The sequence below is a fragment of the Sciurus carolinensis genome, chromosome 1 (assembly GCF_902686445.1).
Source record: "Sciurus carolinensis chromosome 1, mSciCar1.2, whole genome shotgun sequence".
In the NCBI taxonomy this organism is placed as follows: Eukaryota; Metazoa; Chordata; class Mammalia; order Rodentia; family Sciuridae; genus Sciurus; species Sciurus carolinensis.
The window spans coordinates 39,281,838-39,305,059 of NC_062213.1; the positions used below are offsets into that span (position 1 = coordinate 39,281,838).

At 32.7% G+C, this 23,222-nt stretch overlaps 1 protein-coding gene and 1 non-coding gene across 8 annotated transcripts in view; one reads left to right on the forward strand and one right to left on the reverse strand.

Moving 5' to 3' along the window:
• Vps13b (vacuolar protein sorting 13 homolog B) overlaps window positions 1-23,222 on the reverse strand; it is an 829,431-nt gene that overhangs the window by 603,938 nt on the left and 202,271 nt on the right. The window lies entirely within an intron of this gene.
• On the forward strand, window positions 19,872-19,978 carry LOC124968231 (U6 spliceosomal RNA). The gene has a single exon (XR_007105652.1). It is a non-coding gene; the product is annotated as a U6 spliceosomal RNA (small nuclear RNA).

Below are 23,222 nucleotides of genomic sequence, written 5' to 3' on the forward strand. Positions count from 1 at the left end.
GTAGCCTATTTTTACCAGCCACTGGATCCAGATTAACTCATTCTTCAAAACCAAGTTCAAGCATCATCTTTCACCTAGCCTTGTCTCTGAGTCACTTGTTCTCCCCTGTCCTCACCAAGCTGGACTGACAAGTAATATAATAGCAAAAACTAGAACCAGAATCTATTACTTCAAAACATTTATTTTGTACGTACTGACCAGACATCTTTTCCTACAAAAGTTATCTGTCACTAACCTAGAGAAATTGATAATTAAATAAAACATCAAAACAACATGTGACAAATACTATAAGGGAGGAACAAGGTGTTAAGAAATTATATAAAAAGAGGTCCCCAACCTCATGTAGAAAGTTAATACTTAAGGATAAAAATAAACCAGAAAATGGGGTGATGATAGAATTACTCAGAGTACTCCAAGCAGTAGAAAGCATGATTCCCCAATCTGAGGAATGAGGTAAGACTGTCTACAGAAGCTATTACAGAAGTTTGGTGCGAGTAAAGCCTATGGGGAGGAGGGGTAAGAGAGAGAAAAGATGAAGCAGAAGAACTAGAAGCCATATTTATTTTGTGCTTACTGACCAGACATCATGTAAGGAGTTTGGCATTGCTAATTAAAAATATGATCACCTAAAAGTGCATATTGTAGTTGGGTAAAAGAAATGCTTCCCCAAATAATTCCATATCCCTATGGTATGGCCTACTGTCCAAACACATGTGTGACTTTTTCTATTTCACTCATGACTTTTTGTTGATGTTGTTTGCTTTTGTGGTGCAAGGGATCAAACCTAGGACCTCCTAGATGAGCCCTCTACCCCTAAGCTAAATTTTCTGTCCCAGGACAGGATTTTTCATTAAATATTTCCCTATTTATATCTCATTCCTCACTGACCATGTGCTGTTTTCATTTTTACTGAAATATCTTCTTTTCCTCTACCATATTCTCCTGGTTACTTGCTCTGCCATTTTCACAAACAGCCTCAATTGTTACCCCTTGCATTAACAAAATATTAAAATATTGACAGAATTTTAAAGTTATATACTTCTCTACTTCCATACTGATTTTAGAAATTTTTATCTAGTAGTCAGTTCTTTCACTGCTGTGACCAAAAGACCTGACAATAACAATTAGTGGAGGAAAAGTTTATTTGGGAGCTCACAGTTTTAGTTCACAGACAGCCAACTCTGTTCCTTGGGACCCAAGGTGAGGCAGAACATTATGGTGGAAGACTATGATGAAAGAAAGCGGCTCAGGACATGGAAGCAGAAGCAGTGAGAGCTAGAGGTCCCATCACCGTGGACAAAATATAAACCCCAACGGCACACACCCATTTATCCACCTCCTCCAATCACATTCTACCTGCCTAAAGAAACCACACAGTTAATCCCTAACATGGGATTAAGTAAGGCACTGGCTAGGTTAACACTCATAACCCAATCGTTTCACATCTAAACTTCACTGCATTGTCTCATACATAAGCTTTTGGGGTTTCCTCATATCTAAACCATAACATCAAGTAATACAAAAATCATCTATAAATGCAAATATTCAACATCAAGTATCTCATTTATTCAAAAAGCTGAAATGTGGTTACAGAAACAAAATTTCTGAAACTACCCTTTACATAAGACAGTACTATGAAATCATAAGAGTCAGAATATTGTACATATCACATAAGCAATACCTCTTTTCTTTCCATTTCCATTTTTCCATTTAAAACTTCAGGTTATTTTATCAGGTGAACATGAAAGGATATGATGATCATTGCTGAGTGTAGCTAGAAACATATCTTAATTCATCTGCCCTATACTTCAGCAAATGCCATTAAAAAGCTACATGGTAATTCCAATTGAGTTTCATATTTATATGTCATTAAGAATAGATTTTAGAAGTTCCACTGAACTCATAGTAACAAATGAATTATATGATAAACCTATCATTAAAAGAAAAACCCACAAGAACTATTTTTAGACCTTAGACACCACCACCACCAGAGATTCAGCCAACAAAAATGAATGAGAAACAATAGTGCTTTGAAGCATCTGCCAGTAAATGCAACAGTGATTTGCCATGAATAAAATACAAAACATAAAAGACCACAGTTAATTAAATTGAACCAGTTCTTGCATTATTAAAGTATTTCCAATGTTACTTCTTTGGATACTACAGAATTTGAATACTACACAATCTCTAAACCCCATCTACAATAAACACTACTCTGTTTTCTATTTTTTAATTATAACTAGTTTATTTTTTAATTTTTATTTGTTCTAATTAGTTATACATGACAGTAGAATGCATTTATGTATTTTGATAAATCATATATAAATGAAGTATAATTTCTCATTTTTCTGCTTGTACATAATGTAGGATCACAGGGGTTATGTAGTCATATATGTACATGAGGTAATAATGTCTGTTCCACTCTACTCTCCTTCCTATCCCCATAACCTCTTCCCTTCCTACCTATTCTAACTATTCTTCCCTACTGCTCCCCCTTATTGTTTCATTTTTTTTTATTAAATCAGTAAGAGGTTATCATTGTCTTCTACTGTATCAAAAAAAAAATGTGTGTTTTATTTCCATATCACCCTGTTTCATAGCATATGGTTTTTGATATTTTAGTTTGGGTGCTGAGGATTGAACATAGAGCCTTGCACATGCTAAGCACACATTCTACCACTGAGCTTCACAGTATGTGATTCTAATTACTCTATCTTATGAAATAACTTATACTAAATATTGCATATACTGATTTAAAGGGAAAGTAAAATAAAATATTTTGCATAGCAATATTTTTTATATATCATTTCCATATAAATTATACTGAAGGATATTTCAGTTTCATTTGTTTAATGTGGATTTGATATAATGCATTACTTAGTTAAAAGGAAAAATATTGGGCAGTAGTTCAGATTGTACATGTTAAAACTTATAAGAAATCCTTCCAATTTTATGTATAATGTGCAGTCTTTTGAATTACTGATTAAAACAAACTAGCCTCCAAAATATGTTAGGAGAAAATTCAGGATTTTGCATTTATTTCTTCCAAACTTACCTAACATTCTGAATAATTTGGATAAATTAATAAACATATTAGGCACATAGAAGGAAAAAGTTTAGGTTTTACTACTTTCTACAATATTAAAAATATCGCATATTAGCTGTGTCAAAAGTCAAATATCATCATAGAATAAATTTCTGGAATACAGGAATATAAACAGAATCTCTTTAAAAGGTAACTTTTAATAAATATCCTAAGAACTGATTTTAATGTGACAGTATAGTACACAAAGAATTTCTCACCTGCTAAAAGCTGCTACCTTATTTCTACATTACATTACTGCTTCTATAAACTATTACTTGTCTAGTCTACAAACCTATAATACTAAAATATATTCTCAGTTTCAACTGAAGTTGTTGGGGGAGTAGGATGCTTTTGGTCTAGTACTGGTGATGCTGATATTTCTAGTAAATTATTAATTTTTCCACCTTTAGTAATTGACCAATTAAAAATATGTACAGGAGTGGTTATAAAGCATTCTTGAAAGTCTGTAATTGTAAGAACTATAAACAATAGGATGTGCTCGTCACTTCATTTTTCTATGACACCCTCTTCCTTTCATACTTTCCATATCTTTATTACATCTGAATCACATATTAATTTCTTAGATATTATTAAACAATTTGAGTTACCCCTCCACCAAAATTCTGATATTTGCATTTAATTCAGTCTCATGAGTTGAGAAAAATTCCTGAATGACCTTATCTTGAGACCTATGGCAAAATTAAATGACTAGAAGATGAATACATAAAATTTTATTAATGCTAGTAAATTAAACAATTCTATTAATTATACAAACAATAAATTTTTAACCTAATCTCCATAACTGTCTTTGTTATTAAAATGTTTATGAACATTTTTAAATTAGAAAAATCACAAAGACCTTCATAAGGTTACCTAAGTACTTGGTTAATATTTATGTTAACTATCTTTACCTACTCTTTGAACTTTTAAAATAAGAATTACTTTTGTACATGAAATTAACAGCATATACAATAAATAATAATTTATTATTTTATTCTTACAATAATGAATAGTTATACTTTAAATCATGGATAGAATTTTACCACATAAAGCCCATGAGAAAATATTCATTTTTTGTTAGATTCAAAATGGTTATTTTGGCTGGGTATGGTGCCTGTAATGCCAGGCTTAGGAGGCTGAGAGTTCAAAGTCAGCCTCAACAACTTAGGTGAGGTCCTGCAACTTAAGCAAGACCCTGTCTCTAAACAAAATATAAAAAAAGGGCTGGGGATGTGGCTCAGTGATTAAGTACCCCTGGGTTCAATTCCTGGTATGTAAATAAAGGTAAATATGAAGACATTAACAATAAATCCAAATAGCATGTCTCTTATTAGAAAAGTGATGCTGTACCTCTTAGATACAATGGAAAGCATTTTCACAAATTCAAGAATGCCAGAAATGACATTAACATGACTATTCTGCTAATAGAATAAAAATTATATTAAAAATAGCAGCAAAACTGGGTACAGAGGCACATGCCTATAGTCCCAGCTACTCCAGTGACTTAAGTAGAAGAATCACTTACAAACTAACCTGAGTTGAACTAAGCAAGACCTTGTCTCAAAAAATTCAAAAAATAACAAAAGCACCAACAATTACCATTCATAGAATAGTCACGATATGCCAGGTATTCTACATTATTTCACATTATTTCCCACTATGGGCCTATGTACTAAGTACAAAGAATGGGGCTCCCCATTCTATAGAGGAGAAAACCAAATGCTAAAGCAGTAAAGAGATCTGACTAAATCACATGGTAGATTAATGATGAGGCACTAAGAAGACACTTCTCAAAACTGGAACTTAATTTTTAATAAAAAAAATACATGTTTAAATAAGTCAAGATAACTAAAATTCTCAATTAGATAAGTCAATATTATGGTGGGGATAGAGTTCTAAAATTTTCTATGGGAAAGTGCAAATTTCTGACACTGGGGAGTGGGGACAGTGTCAGAGCTCTGAATAATAGCATTGTATAGATCCCCACTCTATGTAGGACACCCAGGATGGATCTTAAAATTTTATCCTGTACTACACCACAGAACTGCATGGATCCACTGAGGGACTAGTTAAACCTCAAATGTTCTCAACACATTCACATGAAGAGTTTAAAATGCTTAAATAAAATTCCTACACAAGATATTTATTTGCTTTTTACAGAGCTAAGAATAGGCAAGCAAAAAAAAAAATCACAAAGTACTATAAACTAAAAATTAATATGGCTCTTCTGGGTAAAGAACAGTTACTAAATATTAAAAGAACTGATAAATGAGCTACTATAGAAATAAAGAAAATCGGTCAAGTAAACTCTGACAATGAAATTGACATACATGCTGTGTTAGTCACCTTTTCAACTCTGTGACCAAAATACTTGACAAGAACAAATTTGAGAAGGAAAAGTTTATTATGGGCTCACCATTTCAGGGTTTTATTCCAGGGTGGGCTGACCCCATAGCTCTGGGCCCAAGGTGAAGCAGAACACCATGGTGGAAAGGCTACGACAGAGGAAAAGAGCTTACCTCACCGCAAACAGGAAGCAGAGAGAGAAGGGAAGGAGTCACAGAGAAGATGAACCCTTCTAGGGCACATAGTCAATGACCCACCTCTTTTAACCATGCCCCACCTGCTACAGTTATCATCCAGTTCATTCAGAGTAGGAAGGATTGATTAGGTTATAGGTCTCATGATTCAATCATTTCATTCTTGAACATTCATTCATTAACACAGAAGCTTTTTTTGGGGGGGTCACACCTCATATTCAACCCCCAACACATGTTTTTCTTCAGATATGATATTATTGCCAATAATATAAAAGAATTCTCCAAATGAAAGCAGACTGTATCAAAAGTCAGAAGTCAAGACAAACTTGCATTATGACAATTAAATATGGAAACTGGTAAGGAGGACTAAACTTTCTAGAACATTAGATAAAATTGTATTATCCCTTTGGTTAAAACCTTCCATGACCTATTTCCCAACCTCCAAAAAGAATGAAATCTAAAGTTCTGAATATGGCTTCCAGGGATCTAGAATATGGCTCCTGCCGCACACTTTTTCCCCCCACAACTCTCCAAGTGGTCTTCTTTTGTCTCTCTTTTATGCTGAGCTCTTTCCCATAAAAGGTCTTTATATCTGATTTATTTTTTGCTTGAACATTCTCCTTCCATATATTTTCTTGACATGAGCACAGGGACATAACTGTTTTGTTCACATCACCCATTTCCAGCACCATTCCTAGCACATAGTGAGTTCCAGTAGTATTTACTAACAAAGTGAATGAATGCACAGAAGATTCATTTCATGCCAAAGTCCACTCTCACCCTCATTTCTGCCCCAGAAACATAAATGTAATCCTTAGATCACCCTTCAACAAAGAACACATTGCCTGGCCACTAGAAGTATGACTGGCTGAAAGCCACCTGATGTTAGGTTCTAGAGACTTTGTCTCAGCATTGTAGCCAAAGGCAAACTCTTCTTGGAGAGGCTAACAGGCAGTATCTAAGTGATGGTAGTAGAAGAGCCTATACATTTCCACTAATGCAGAACTCCCCCAACAACTTTTCTCCAGTGGTTCTAGTTGGGTTGACAGAGACTTTATCAAACAGGCTTCTCAATGTGAACCTCTTCTAATTCTGTTCCTATTCTTTTTTTCCCCCACTGTTGTTACTGCCTAGTAAACACTTTACAATCTAACTCCATCTCAGAGTGTGCTTCCTAGAGAACCTACTCAGTATAGTTCTATTTCAAAAAAATACTCCTTATGTCTACAAATTAAAATGGCCATTTTAACATTACATAGAGAATTTATTTTATATCAAGCATCTGATGAGAGACAGTCACTATCTGTCTCTCTTATGCACATGCACAGCCACAAAATATTAACTCTTCAATGAAACCTTCAAATACAATCATCACCTCTTTTCTTGCGGCTTCCTTCTTAATGTCTAGCAATACTTACCACACTGGTATAATTATGTGTTTACATGTCAATTTCCTATTAAAAATGTAGCTACTTCCATCTGTCCCTGCTTCACACTAATAACCCTGCCTTATAATAAACCTAGCAAAAATAAGATATTCTATAAATTTGTTGAAGAAATTAAAATAACAGTGAATTTTTAAAGTTTAAAACCATATCATTTTACACCATTTATATATATATATATATATATATATATATATATATATATATATATATTTATCTGTGAGGCTGAATAACTATAACCAACATGTTTAAACATTCACATACTCTAAAAATAACTTCAAACTTCTTAGTGAATAAAATTCAATTTGTTTTCAAGAGGTGGTTATTAGTGTTAAAATTGAAAGCCACTAGGCAATTTAGAGGCTTATTCATTTTGAACTTTTTAAGACACTTCCCCAAAAATAACATATTATTATCAAGGAAAAATGAAGCACTAGTTTTTACAACTCATTAAATTTCTTTTCAACTTCATATAATCTGTCAGTTCTCAATTAAAACCTCCTGGAACAAAAATCAGATCAGGCATTCGCAATATAAAAGCATAAAATAAAACTAATCCGTGAAAAACATACGCACAAAAAGAATAGTGTCTACCAGATGAGCACTTTTTAAATTATAAAATTTTAACTATGAGAATTATTTAACACCAAGAATTAAGCCACGCCACTTTTTTTTTTAATTCAGCAAGTTAAAATGGAGTAAGCAGCATTACTCCTTTACCCACTAATCATAGAATAGGTGAACAATTTTAAAATCCAAATATTTTAAAGGAAGGTTAAGCCTCCCATAGGAAATAAAAGTGGAAATAGGTCCAAGGGAGAAAATGGCTTGGTTCCACACCCTTAAAATTGCCTACAGCAATGCATCAAAAAATAAAATAAAATAAGCCCCTTGAGTCCAGGTCAGCAGCATAGTGTTACAACTTCAGCATTGGGTCATCAGTGGCAATGGTAGGCTGATTAAGGATTGAGGTAATATATTTACTTACTGTAGTTAGGAACTGTGTAACAGTACCGCCAATAGTACAAAGAGTTCTTATGTGGATATAAAAAATACATCAATCTAGTTATATTTTCATATTGAAATATAAAACATATCAGAACAAGTTTAAGAAAAAAAAAACAAATAAATATTATAAATACTCATAGTTCAACTCACTCCAAAAAAAAAATTTTATTCAGCAATCTACTAATTATATTTTCTAACAAAAAACACCTCATTTTTATTGCTTATTATTAAAATCTGATCCTAATCAAAACAACATTCCTCTATTCTAAAGGACAAAAGCAAAACTACAATGTTGATAAGGAAAATTTTCAAGAACTCTTATCAATAAAAAAAACCTTTTAAACTTATGACATTAACAGGTTAAAGATAACATTCATTTGTCTTTGAATCTAAAAGCTCCAATTAGTACAAGAACCATGCATTAAATATATTATGGATATTATTATTCAGAGCTGCCAGGAAACCTGTTCTGAAATTAATCCAGAACAGAATCAGAGAGGGGAAGAATTTTACTGTGTTTCCAGTACCTTGCAGACAGACTAGTGTACCATACTGTCCATAAATATTTACTGAATGCAAAAATTAATAAATATTAATTTCAAGGTCATATTTTTTCTAAGAATAAACACTCATTTAAACAGAAAAATATCAGTACCAATAGTGTTCGTTTGCAAAAATTACTTAACATACGTTTTGATCAAGATTAATATTAACAATTATTACTCAAAGGACAATGCCCAAGAATCATAAAAAGTGTCGCTATCATTGAGCCAATATTACTACTGTTAGAAACTTCAGCAGGAAAATAACTTTAAAAATATAACATGCATTAAGATGCAAAATATTTTATTTAATAAACAAGTATAAACTACCTGAATTCTAAGTGTCAATGAATTCTACCCTGACACACACACACACACCAAAAAAAAAAAAAAAAAACCACTCAGTAGAATAATAATAATTTAACTTGAAATATTTTAATGGCATATACTCTATACTTGGCATATCATGTTAGCATTCTTTGGGGGCATGAAAGGACATCTAAATAAGACTGAAGAATTTGAAACTTCAGCTATATCTTAAGGGAAAAGAAGTTAGACAAGAAGAAATGGTTATGAGTATAGGAAAAGTGTTCCCAACAAATACAATGACATGTACATCATCAAGGAGGTATGAAAGTCTATGTGTTTGGGCTATTACAGGTAGTTTAGTAGTTCAAAACAGCTAAAGAAAATGGCTGGTGGAAGTTTCCAGTAACGAGTCTTAGAAAAAGGCATAAAATGACCATGTAGTGACACCAGAAACCAGTTTCAATTTTATCTTGAAGAAAAATGGGAAAAACCAACAAAAGACATAATCAGAATTCCAATTTAGAAAGACTACTGAGACTGCAGTGGAGAGAATGAATTGCAGAAGAACAAGAGAGGATTGAGAGATGATGTGGAAAACATTACAACAGTTCCAGTTAGAAACAAAGGAATGGAAACACAAAGCAGAGCCCGAAAGACAGGAAGATTTAGGAAGAAGAACCAACAGACCCAATAACCTACAAGATATTAACAAGAGAAGGAAAGCTAAAGATAATTCCAGGTATTTTGCCTAAGATAATGGATGAATAGTGAAAGCATCAGTCATAATTAGAAAATGAGTTTAGTTTCATTTTAATATAGTGTGCTTTAAATACCCTGGAACATTCAATGAATTTTATCAGTTTCAAGAAAGGTTCTGAGCTAGAAAGATCAATAAGGCAGTTATTCAAGTGGGTAAGAGCTGAAACCACGAAGATTACTTCCTCTCAAGGTCAAGGATAAAAGATAAAAGAGAAGAGGACACAAAGCAAGAAGAGAGTTTCACATGTGTAAGTTTTATAGATTAAAACTACCAAACATGGAGCACTAAAGCTAAGTGAAGAGACAATATGTATATCATTCTATATCATTTCTGTCACAGAAAAGAGGAAGCTACAATAGGAACTTAAGAGAAACTTAAAATCTGAAAATTTTTTTCTTTGTATGCTTTTCACAAAGAGAAAGACCAGAGAAGTGGTATGTGACCGCTAAAAAGAGAAATTTTAAAACAATGCTATGAAAAGAAAGGAATAACATGAAATGGTATATACATAAGAAATAATAACCATGTAAAATTTATATATAAAAACATGGGTTAGAAGAGAACAAGGAAAATTAAAAAGTCATGTTATACTCGTGTTTTTTCCTTTTATGATTCCCTTTAATGTGGTCCTATGCTTTCATAATTTAAAAATGAGCAAAGAAAATAACCACTGCATACATGTCCCCATCAAATCCCACCATAATATTAAAATAATTAACTAGGTATGGATACCCTAATGATTAGTAACAATAAAATATATACCTAATCCTAATTGTTAATAATCATCTAATTTTAAAATGTGCATTCCTAAAAGTGATCAGGTTGTTTCCAAAAGCCTTCCCATGTCTCACAAAACTTGGAAAATATGAGGTAAATGACATATTAACTTGAACAATCATAAAAATGCTTAGAAAGTAAAAGGCTCATTTAATGAAAAAAAATTTAGAAATGTTTCCACATGTTTCTATGAAGTATTCTTTTCCTAGTAAATGAACACATTCAAGATTTTATTTCTGGCTTTGTTTCAGAAAAAAAAAAAAAAAAAAACCATCTGCATAGTATAGCACTTACAAGCACATCTCAGTCATGCAATAGTTATGTCACAGCTCATATATCAAATAAAAATCACATTCAAGCCCACACAACCTCACAGACCCAAAGTCTTCCTTTCTATTAAGAGTATTCCTGAGAGAGCTCTCATTGCAATTCACCGCTAATGTCACATGACTTTTGTTAGGAAGTTAAATCCTAAAACTAAAATATCAAACAGTTTGTAACACAGTTGTGAATGACCTAAAAAACTAACTTTCACAAGTTATAAACTATGAATACTTCCTTTTCATAGAAGCAGGTGGAGAAATGGTTTAAAAAAAAAAAAACACTGTCACTCTACCTCACCACACTGATTTTTTTCAAAAAGCATTCTTTCATATGTCAAAGATGTAATAAATTGCTACTTCATTTAATACTTAAAATAACCTTGCTAGACTTTTGGAATTCATCTCTTTTCAATTCCACATATGTGTACATGGAAATATATTTCTCACAGATTAGAAGTATTTTATAATATAACATTTTTACAAACTTCATGTATTTCTGTATCAACTTTATTATCCATTTCCCATTTATAATATTGCTTACTCAATAAAAAAAAGAAGCAGTACTGCATGGTAGGTAAGAGGTTGGCCACTGTTAGAGCATGTGGACTGATATTCCAGCTCTGCCACTTACTAAATCCATAACCAGGGACAAGACTGTTAATATCTCTGTACTCCAGTCACATGTATGCAGGGGAATAAAGTGACTTCTTCTCAAAACTTTTGAGGACTAAATGACTCAATAAATATCAAGCACTTAGAAAAGTGCCTCATACAAAGTAAGTGCTCAATAATTAATACCATTATTAATATTTATCTTTAAAATTATCCATAAATTTTACTTCAAAAAATTATGATCAAACTTTTATTCCACTGTTATCTAATGCAATAACACCTCAAAAAATGGGCATAATGTGTGAAAAATTTAATGAAAAAAAGTTTCCTATATACTTCTAAAAATCATCTCCAATACCATCTGTGATTTATACACCAATAACAAATACTTAATAATTATATAAAGGTTATCCACAACATTAAAAATTGACCAAAAAGCCAAGGATATGGAAAACAAAAGACTCACATTGTTCATTCAAAGAATATTAGAGACATTTAAATACCCAGATGAAAGCCTATGATAAGTGTAAGTATATTGCTAGCAATAAAAATACATAATGCTTTCTGAGGGTAAAGGGTACTGGGAAACAAAGAATGCAACACCATTCAATAATAACTGTCATCAGGTTCCACTCCAATTTTTAAAATACTATTTTCTTCTTTACATCAACCAAATTTCTTCTACTTTTGACTCATTTCTTTTCTTTATAGAGTTAGAAAACTATTACCTTTCGTAAAATCATGAGATAATCCAAGAGGGATTTGACTATGGCTATTAAACCATCAAATACCAAGTCAGGCACTGTTGATGAATGTAATGTATCACAATCAAACCATGAAAATTTTATTATATCCATATTTTCCCATGAAGAAGCTAAATTTAGAGAACCTAAGCAATAAGCCTAAGGTACCACAAGTAGCAAAAGGCAAAAGTGAGGTTGGGGTGGAAAGGTGGTTATGTGGGGCTAGAATTTAAACCATAAGGTCATGATTTATACTATAGGCATCAGCAGACAAAAGGTGGTGTCCTTTTTAGTACTTCTCACCCACAACTATACTAATAGCCTATAATTCATTCTTTTACATTGTCCAGTGATGACAAACCTTGATCATTTGAGGTGTCCTGATATTTGAAAGACATAAAAGTACCATTCATAGTGAAGAGCAATGGATAGATGGACAGTGGAGTTGAACAAATCTCCATGTTTTAATAAAAGGTTAAAACCATGAACCAGTAAATTTCTATTCATCATAAATTATAGTCAATGGTATTCTGTTACAGCAGCACAAAATGCACCAAGACACACCCTTATAGAAAAGCTTTAACACTTGCTCCACTACTTGAAGTAAAAAGCATATGGAGCCTGTGACATAGAGGGAGTTTTCCCCAAACTGCCAGGGTCTGATTTGCTGATGTTCTGATTAAACTGAAATCCAATGGTGTCTACTATACTACTTAAGTAGCTCAACCTCAGCTCCAGATATTCAGTGGGCACACTGCAGTATTTTAGGTCGTTCTCATAATTCTGGCAACACAAGTCCTGATGAACCTTGTCATGAATGACTGACCCATGGGTTGTTGCCAATGGCCAAGTTGTTTGTATTGCCACTTGGAAAACTAAAAGGAAGCAGATTTAAAGACTAAAGATTAGGTGCCACAAAATACAGAAGAAAAAAAAAAAAAAGATAGCTCATCAAATATCCACATTACCCATACTGATGCCATAGAAAGGGTGCATTGTCTAATGAGACCAACTATACCCAAGCTGCTAACTGAATCTGTACTGCGCCATCACCTAGAACGATAACACTGCTTCCTGGATCCATCATTGTATCAGTCATGGCAATATGCCCATCATCACACATCAGGCCAAAAGTAAAGAAAGATGTTCTGATGCAGAGGTTGCCAATGTATGGCAGATAGGTGTCGATAATATAAACCAGTTTATACTATGGTAAGATGATTACAGCAATGCCATCCATCCCAGCCCCATCGACTCTTACCAAACTGACAACAAAACTTTAAAAACTAGCCCCCAACCACCCTCCATTCATTATGAACTACTTCTTGCCACATCTTTGTGGTTGTCAAAATTAAGCTGTTATATATCTGACCTCTTATCATATGTCAACTGTACACCTTTTATCACGAAGAACACACAATAGCCTGAAACTGTAGCATTTGATGGACACTCCACTCTCCCTATCTAATCCACAGGCATATAATATAGTCAAGCACAGGATGGCTTTTTGATACATCTTCTCAAAAAGCTGACTATCTTTATCATCTTCTTTTGGTTCATATTACTCAATAAGGTAGTATGATTACTAAACGCAGCTCTCCTCACAAAGGTTTAATATCCTTTTTGACTGTTTCTAAGGGCAATGATCAGGAAAAGAGGTGGGGATTATATAAACCAGGAGTCAGCAAATTTCTTCTGCAAAGAGTCAGAGAGTAAATATCTTAAGCATTGTGGGTTACATATGATATCTTGTATTCTTCTTTAACACATTCTATTGTTTTTTCAAAACTCTAAAAATGTAAAAGGCATTGTTAGCTTGTAGGCTAAACAAGAATAGGCCAGATTGGGTCTGCTAACTAGTGTGTCAAGTGCTGGTATATACTTATTGTGAAACTGTAGGATTTTGCCCTGCATCCTTCATCCCCCTAAAAGCAATCCCAAACCAGCCTGATTGTTTTAACTTCCAGGAAGAAGTTCAAAGGAAACCAAGAAGACTCACACTTAGTTTGTGGTCCAGCACCTAGATTCCCTTATTGCATTAACAAGGTCATGAATCAGGAGTAGTCAAATATTTTATGTAAAAGGCCAGAGAGTAAATGCTTTAAGCTCTATGAGTCTTAAGATCTCTATTCCAACTAATCAACTCTACTACTGTAGTGTGAAAACAGTCATAGACTTATGATCAAACACATATACACATACAGTGACAACTCTATTTTTATCCTCAAGAGATTTACGTTCAGAAGGAAGACACTTATACATCTTTTTTATAATAAGGTTTAGTTAAGAAGATTCATATGCTTTATAAACATGCAGTTTTGTTGTATTTCAAGATTCAACACAGTATTAATAAAAACACAAAACAACCATATATTAAGAAAGCTGAAAAGCATAAACTAAAAAACACATTCTGAATTTGTTTCAAGACAAATATTCCTTTTGAATGCTTAGGATGTGAGTATATCATATGGCCAGAGATCTGAAATTACATTATCTCATTTCATCCTCTGCATTACATTCTTAGGTACTATCATTAACATATACATGATTAAGACTCAAACATACTGTGTCCATGACCTTGTTACTTAAGCCCCTGTCCCCAATTTCCACCATCAGAAAAAGAAAAATAATAATGGTAACAACCAAGTCATTTTAAAGACTGAATTTATTAATACATACAAGGTACTTAGAACAGTATCAGGCACATAGTAATCATGTGTTAGCAATTATAATTACTATTATAAATATTTTGGTGGGGATAAACAAAAATTACTAGAATATAATAAAGTTCCCAGTGATTCCATGTAATTGTTTTGATCGTATAATTAAATTAAAGGACTAAATGATAAATTTTGTGTCAGTTTTACTCACACATTAGTTTCTGGACAATGTGAAAGAAAAGGTAATACACCATTTTCAGTTACTTTTTTCATGGTAACAGCCAAAATTTAAACTCATGATGCCACACAATAAGGTAAAACCATTGCTTCACTTTCTGAGCAAGTGCTATGTTACTAAACAAAAATGTGGCACACATAAAATTAAAATTGTGCAGTAACCATATTAATGTAGTAAAACAGCAAAATCATTAACATCTTTATATGCCCAAATAAAACCAAAATATCATCATTTAATGATAAAATGTTAAAAAAAGAACTAAATTATTTCACATTCCTAAGTTTTTTTTTCTTTTTTGATAAAAAGCCAGGTAAGGTGGCGCAGTTATCCCAGCAGTTCCAGAGGATGAGGTAGGAAGATAGAGAGTTCAAAGTCAGCTTCAGCAAAAGTGAGGCACTTAGCAACTCAGTGAGACCCTGTCTCTAAATGAAATACAAAATAGGGCTGGGGATGTGGACCCCTGAGTTCAATGCCAGGTACCCAAACAACAACAACAACAAAGCATCTGAATCTAATAAATATTTTATACTATTTCTCAGTTGAGTCTTACCACATATAGGTAGAAAAAAGTCATATGTGACTAATGGCTAAAATACTGAACAGCACAATTCTGAATTATTAACTATATAATTCTCAAAAATGTCAAATTTTAATTATCTTTCTCTCCTTTTCTTCTGGCACTCCTCTTTCCTCCTCAACCCAAATTTTCAATCCATTCATTCATTTACATTAGGTACAAGCATGAGAATGCATTCCTTCAAATAAGAAAAGAGACGACAGTCCAAATACAACTGCAAAGTAATGTCAGGTATAGCTAACCTGAGTGATAAGAGGGATAAGAAAGTGAGGTATGACAAAGGACATCTACACTGAGACATAAAAGCTAATTAGGGATGAGGTTAAAAAAAGGTGGGGGGACCGACAGGTAAAGAAAACCACAGTAAAAGCCAAAAAAAAAAAAAAAAAAAAAAATGAGTTTGGTTTATTTGAAGAACAGGAAGCAATATAGCTTAAGCCTAGGAAAATAGAGTAAATATGGCACAAGATATGGTCCATCAGGGATTCAAAATTTCTCTAAGGAGGGTGAAAACACAGACTAGGATTTGGTAGTGTGTACCTAATACTTATTCTTTTTTCTTAGTTACTATACAATTTCAGTAGAATTTTGTTCAAGAGAGAAATGTACCCAGAAACATACTCACCTCCATAAATGAAATAAAAAGTAGATACCATTAGGAAACACTGTTATAAGAAATATACAAAAAAGACTTAACACAGCACCCCTAAGACTGTTATCCTAAGAAATCCTTCTTGGAAAGCTGATCTTAGAAAACTAGACATCTTAAAACTGGGCTTGTTTCCATTCTCTTAACTGATAAGACTGGTTACTGTGCCTAGACTTTTATACAAAAAAGGGGGGGGAAAGATAGTTTATACTGAACATCTGCTTTCCTTCTGGAGTCTGGAATTTTGTTACTTGCTAGACAGAGGTTGCTTATATGACCAGCCCCCAATAAAAACTCTGGGCATTGAGTGAACTTCCCTGGGCAGAAACACTGCACATATACCTGTATTTTTGTTTCTGGAAAAAAGAACAGACTCAAATGCACACCCACAGCAGACAGTGAACATAGGGAACCATGTGCACCAATTTTTCCAGACTCTTCAGGGATTTTTCTCCTGTGATCACAACTATGAATCCTTACTACATTGCTACAATGAATCTTAACCATAAGTATTATATTAACTCCTATGAGTCCTTCTTGAGAATCCCCAAATATAAGGACCCAAAACACAAGAATGCACATAGCAATTCTACTTTAACAATTTGTCACATATAACTTAAATTGCAGTATTTTCTTACTAATAAGTATTTCTCATAATTTAATTGTAAGTGGTTGGTTGACTTTGTTCACTCACTAAGAGAGATCTCCTAGTTCCCATCTCCTATACCATATGTGGTTGTCAAAGGGGGAAAAATAAGATACTCATTGTTACTAGAATTTGGAAACCATTTATATTCAAAAAGTCCACCATAAGAGCAGACAAACACCATCTTTAGACATCCTCCAAAGTAAATACTAGTTGCTGAGGATACAGCAAGAGAATAAATGAGATCTGGTACCTGCCCTTGTAGAATGTATTTTCTACTTAATGAAAGCTCCTCTGAGGAAGTGACATTTGAGCTGGGCTCTAAAGGATAAGTACAGAAAAAATAGATGAAATATAGCAACAAGAGCACTGAGAAAAAAACACATGATGAAAAGAAGCACAGTTCTTCTGAGAAGTTGAAAAGTTAATAGCCAGATTTTATCCTATAATTAATAGAAGTCAGTGACAGGTAATAGTATGATCACATTTATATTTTTCAAAGGTCATTCTTGTCAACAGACTGGAGGGGAAATGAAATAATGGTGTTGCTCTAGTATGGTAGAAGTAAAAATGGAGAAAAACGGATACATTGTAAAAATATATACAAGATAAATTTGGCAATATTTGGTGATTGATTTATCACAGATAATACAACTTAAAGGGAAAAACTATCAGTTACCATAATCACTTAACCCTACATATATTGGATAAGATACCTCAACAAAATGGTGGAAAAAAATGAAAACAAGTTAACAGTGAAGATTAAAGTTCAGGACATCTAATGCCTAATATCTGATTAAATAAACTAAAAAAATGCACAGAAATCACATGAATAAATATGCTAATTTTGGGTAGAGGTTGTGGTTCAGTGGTAGAATGCATGAATGAGGCACTGGGTTCCATCCCTAGCACCACATTTAAAAAAAAACTAAATAAATAAAATAAAGGTATTGTGTCCATCTACAACTAAAAAGAGTATTTTTTAAAATATGTTAATTTTTCACAAAATCACTACAAATAAAATATTTAAAATAGGTACCTGTACAAGGCTACATAAACTATATATAGTGAACAATATTTTTCTGGTAAAGGGACATACAATGAATGTCTTCCTATTTGGGAGCCATGTGAGTTCTGTCTAAACTACTCAAGGGTACCAAGATAGGACAAGGTGTAGCCATAGGCAATTTTTAAAGGAATAAGCATGGTTGTGTTCCAATACAATCTTACTTACAAAACTGAGTACTAAGCCAGATTTGTCAGCCCTTGATCTTGAGAAAGATATACAAGGCAAAAGATGACATAAATGTAATATAACCAATGATACCCTTTAAAAAGGTAAAATGAGTAATCAGTAAATAAATGACTTCAAATAGGTCTGGTAATATTTAGTGGAAAGTACAACATTCAGAGGTCTGAAATTAAGGAAAAACCTAAAGAACATATGAGAGTATAGAAAGAAAATTTGTGACGTTAGTGTTTAATGAGCTAGGATGCCAGGCAGAATGTGACCCAGCAGAAGAAACAGGCATGCAAGCAACTGAAATGTCAGTAGAAGATGGAAGTTTGGTCAACTCAAGCAAAAGTATAATCTATTAGGCTAAGTATAGAGTCATAGAAGGATTAACTGCAGAGTTAAGTAGATGCTCCTGAGTCACCAGAATACTGAATGTACATTCCTTAAATTATCCCCAGGTTTATGATAGGATTGGTCCCAGGCCCTGAGGCATGGCTGAAAAACAGACAAAGATCAAGTGGTTCCAGCTGTAGAGATGAATGAGGTGGGTGTGGAGTATCAAGTAGATTTTCAGAGAAAAGAAGAATTATTAAAAAGTGATTATTTCTGAAAAAAGGATCTAAAAAGCAGGTCAAATTAGGGAAGAAATTGTTAGCTACTTTACTTACTGCTAAGTTCTATTTCCCAATGTACAAATATTAATCTAATGTCACATGAAATTTTAATGTGTTCTACTGATAGTCAATTAAAGTGTAATAAAACATAATGAAGCTTTTTTTTTAAGAGGGGGGAGTTTCCAACACACAATTCTTTTGCCTCATCCTTCCACGTATCTAGGACTACACGTGCATGCCAGTGCCACTTCTCCAGCTTAGAATGAAGCTATTTTTAATTACCATCAAATTATAATTTTCATTCTTTGCTTTTGACATTAAAACCTAGAGTAAACATTTTTATTTGATAACTGAAATAATAAAATGTTAATTCATTACCATTTGTGATTAATTCATTGATAAATTATTAAATTCATTTTAACTGAGTATCTGCAATAATTTTTTAAATCAAATATGACCATCAAAAGGTAATAACTGAAAATTCCTAAGTGTCTAACAATAAGATCTCTTACAGCCACTCAGATTTTGTCAGAAAACCATAGTAGAACAGTTACTATAATAAAGAAAAATAATGTGTAATAAAAAAAAATACACACTGTATTTCCCAGCTAGACTGAAAAGACCTTTGAAAACAAAGTTCAAACTTGTCACTCAGTAGATAATAAATGTCTGCTGGATTGAGTTGATACATCATTCACAATAACATCACAAAGGAGGAAATAAGCTCTGCTTGAGTAAGAGAAGGATTTATAGAGGGCACTGACTAAGACTACTTCTAAAGAAAGAATAAGATAGAGGACACATGAAAACAGAACTATGGAAGGCATGACTCAGTCTACAAACTTTATGGTATGATCAAGACCTAAAGACAGGATATGCAGAGGAAGCAGGACAGGGGTGTTCCTGAAAATGGAGCTATAGACATTGGTAAAGAAGATTAATTAAGGTGCTTTTGGTTTCATGCTAAGAGGTTTTATCTCAAAGTTCATGACAAGCTGTATTATTTAAGATTCTCTATGATATAAATTCAAAAATTGTAGCAGTAGCCAGATGGAAGAGAGAAAGAAAAGTTCCACCTTAAATCAGCTGTAAATTACATGGCAATGGTGCTTGCTTCAGTAGCTCATATACTAAAATTGGAACAATACAGAGAAGATCAGCATGGCCTCTGCACAAGAATGATATGCAAATTCATGAAGTATTCCATATTTAAAAAAATAAAAACTACATGGCAATGTAAAGGTAAATTTAACATCAAGATCAGGTGCATTCTAAGATTCATGATGTCATCAGGTTTGTGACTCCATATTTCTGAGAGTCTTCAGCTCTGTCTTACTCTACATGTGTATTTTTCCTCAGACTTCCCACAGTACATATTTTTAAGTATAATAAGTAAATACAAATAAGAGAAGTAAGTTTTAAGTTATGAACCAATACAATAAAGTCAGCTTTCAAAATAAAAAAAATAAAAGGTTGTATTTTCAACATAAATTTAATGCATTTCTCCATTAATATTACATAATTATCAAAATTAACTTGTTAAAATACATTATTATAATGCTGTTTATAAAATATTTTAAGACTGACAAATCATACTAGAAGTATATGTTACTTACTTGTTTAAAGTCCAGTGAAATATTCATACTCAGAATTTATGGCAGTGTGTTTATCTCAATTTTTTTGGTACACTCAAAATTTTGTACAGGGTGTTTTCTACTATTTAAAATTATATTTCAATTATATTGTTGATGCATTCTTATATGAAGTGATACTGAAATATTCTTGTGCCAAAGGTATCATCGGACAAACAAACTTATAAACATTATCAGATGTTTAAGACAGAATGCAGAAAGAAAGCATACCTTATAAACACTCTCAATGAGTATTTAAGATTTACATAACATTCATTTCTTAGTAATGCTCACCTATTCTACGAATGAGCTCTCAATGATAAATATTCACATTGTGAAAATTTTCACATAAACACTTAAAAATTCACGAGATTTACAAAAGTCTTTTTACTCAGATTTCAATATAAAAAAAGTTACTGGTAGTTCTTCATGCAAGTCTAACTCAATTCATTATTATTTTTAAGAAAAGATAAATTCATAGCCAATGTCTCTATCAGGCAAGAAAATTTTATAAAAGATGAAAACTATGTATCTTACAACATATTCGAGTTATTTTCAGATGTGAGGGGGGAAAAGTAGTTTGAAAACAGAGGGACAGAAAAAGCGTATCACTACACTTCAGTCTTTTTTGTAAGTGGTTAAAGAACTATTCAACAACTCCAAAATCCCTTTTATATGCACACCTGGGAAGAATACCAAATCCGTAACTTCGCTTGGAGTTATACTGATGTGGTTTTAGACCAGATGTTTAAATGTTACAGTATGTACATTTTCTTCCTGTCTTCTAAGGCACAAGTAAAGTAAGGGGAATATTTGACTTCACTCCACAAGAGACCTATTTAATAGTTTGGCAGTTATGTAAGTAAAGGTAGCTTGGCTAAGTTAATGTTGACGACATACAGAACGACATGATCCTAATGAGTTGGAAAATATTGGCTCTCATGAGAATAGACCAGATGCTACTGAGCTGAGAAAGCTACTGTATTATTGAATTTCATTTTTATGAGGTAAAATTTATTATTCAACCATTAAGGTATCCCACATGAAATCTTGCATAAAATAGTTTTACAGTTACTTTCTGGAAAGTGGATTTTTATTTTAACATTAAGACATCATTTAAATAAGGATTCAAGTGTCTACTTGATAACCTTTATACAGCTTCTTAAACCTGTAAGTTATTTCCCTGCAAATACCAGATTAATGGAACTACACTGTCAACAAAATAATGAACTATGGAAAAAGGGGTAGCAAGTCCTTATTTTAAAGGACTTTGTAAAAATTTTAAAAAAAAATTATCGCTACAAAAAAACAAAAGAATTGTTATGATTTGAGTACTATCAGAAATGTGAATGACAAAATTGCATAGTTCAATAATCCAATAATAAAAATTTTGTTAAAACTTTAAATCTCTCCATCCTTTATAATTTCTCTATTATTTTAATTAAATTTTAATTAAATTTCAAATAATTGCTAAATTTTCATTAAATGAATTCTAAAGGAGAACCAAACAGTAATTATCTTACACTCTTTCTGGCCTTATTTACCAGGGAGGTTGTTTGATACAGGAGAAATAACAAAGTCCTAGCTTCAAAAACCACTTAGTGAATAGCAGTGGGATGATATTTAAGAAAAACACTAAATTGCTCTGAGCATAAATTTCCCCATCTGTAAAACAGGATAATATAACCTGCCAACAACAATATTGCTGGTAAAAAGCCAATGAAATTATTGCATAAGAAATATCAACCTTAAATAGGTGAGCCAACTCAGATATTCAAGAAATTTTATTGTAACCAGTCCCTGTGCAGCTCACTTCAGGAAAACGATTAGCAGACAGCTGCAAAGTATGTGAAAAGTAGATGAAAGACAAGGTTTCATATTACTGTTATCCCACTGCATTGTCACGTCCTTTTAAGGTCTATTGAGGCACTCCTCACTTTTGGAATCCCTATGGAGAACTCAGAATATATATTTCATCATAGGTTTCTATAAGCCTTGTAAGGACTCTTGTAAACAAGCATGTTAAAGAGTCACCAAATGTAGACTTTCTTCACTAAATCTAAATGGACCTAAGTTTTAGCTTAATTTTTGCCATCCATTCATTGATATCACTACTTACTATCCTAATTATTTTCTTACCTTAGGCTGTGAATTTACTTCATCCTCTCATTATCTCAGCTAAAAACTCTGAATCACCTAGTCCTCAAGTGTGACAGGAGTCATCTCTGTCTCTTAAGAAATTCAGACCCTAGAACCACTTCTTTAAATAAATATCCCTACATGGATGACTACTGACAAGTTTCTATCGTACATAAAAACAAATCAGCTCACCCAATAATACTCTATTTGGCACTCAAAACAACTTACAGCAGCTATGAAGATACTACCATTTTACAGATGAGAAAATTAACTGATACTTAAAGAAACAAACTGATCTTCCTTTATTCATGTAAATAGTTATTAAGGGGACCTTCACACACTAATTCAATGACTTATACTTGAAAGTGAAAATACATATACAACCTGACAGAAAAAGATATTTACTGCATTATCTACATGTAAGATACAAATCAAATGCATAAAACCAAATCTCTAACAAGAAGCAGCATAAAATTTTTGTTTGCAAATATAATATACATTTAATTTTAACTTTTGCAAGAGCCAAAAAGGATTCATCATTGTAGATTTACAGAACATACAGCTCAACATTCATACAGATGTTCTCTCCAGTTCTCTTAGATTAACTCATCCACAAAATATAAGAAACTCATGATTTATTGTACACACCAAAAAAATCTTGTTTTGTGACATATTAAAATATAGTTT